Raw genomic sequence first — 634 nt, 5'->3', positions numbered from 1 at the left:
TCTCTCTGGTAACTTCGGAAGAAGTTATGCCTCGTCTTAAAGGGGTAGTAAATAACCAAGCTCGGATAATTGTTTATCAAAAATACATATCCGATTGTCAGAAATTGAAATTTCAGTTAACAGTAATTGTAGCTATACTGCTACTAACTAGTAAGGTAGTGAAGTTAGTTGTCACCAGATGCATCCATTCCACACAAAAAGTATTACAATTTGACTTTGTCTCGGAGAAGAATAGCTTAGTGAAATAATATGTTCGTAAGAATGCACATCTTAAAAAGACTTTGCGAAGTTTTACTTTCCTTGAAATTGAGTTTGAACGTTTCTCACACTATACTCGCATCGTGTTAAACTCGAAAATACAAATTGCCGTACTACCATAAATCATAGTTTCGCATGGCAATAAAAAACATTTACAATTTAAAAATTAAACAAAAAGCAAAAGGTAATAGATGAAATTTGTAAATTGTTAAGAATTGTAACTCTACTAGGTAAAACGATAGCTATAAATATAATGTTACTAAAGTAGCAAAATTTATTGTCGAGTAAGTTTCAACCCGAGAAGAAGGGTTGCGATTGACATGGTCTTGAAGAGAGACGAAGTGAAATAGATATGTCTATGAAGATGTAAAACCAC

This window comes from Olea europaea, chromosome 11 (genome assembly GCF_002742605.1).
Source record: "Olea europaea var. sylvestris chromosome 11, O_europaea_v1, whole genome shotgun sequence".
NCBI lineage: Eukaryota > Viridiplantae > Streptophyta > Magnoliopsida > Lamiales > Oleaceae > Olea > Olea europaea.
Note: the sequence above shows the minus strand (reverse complement) of the source record.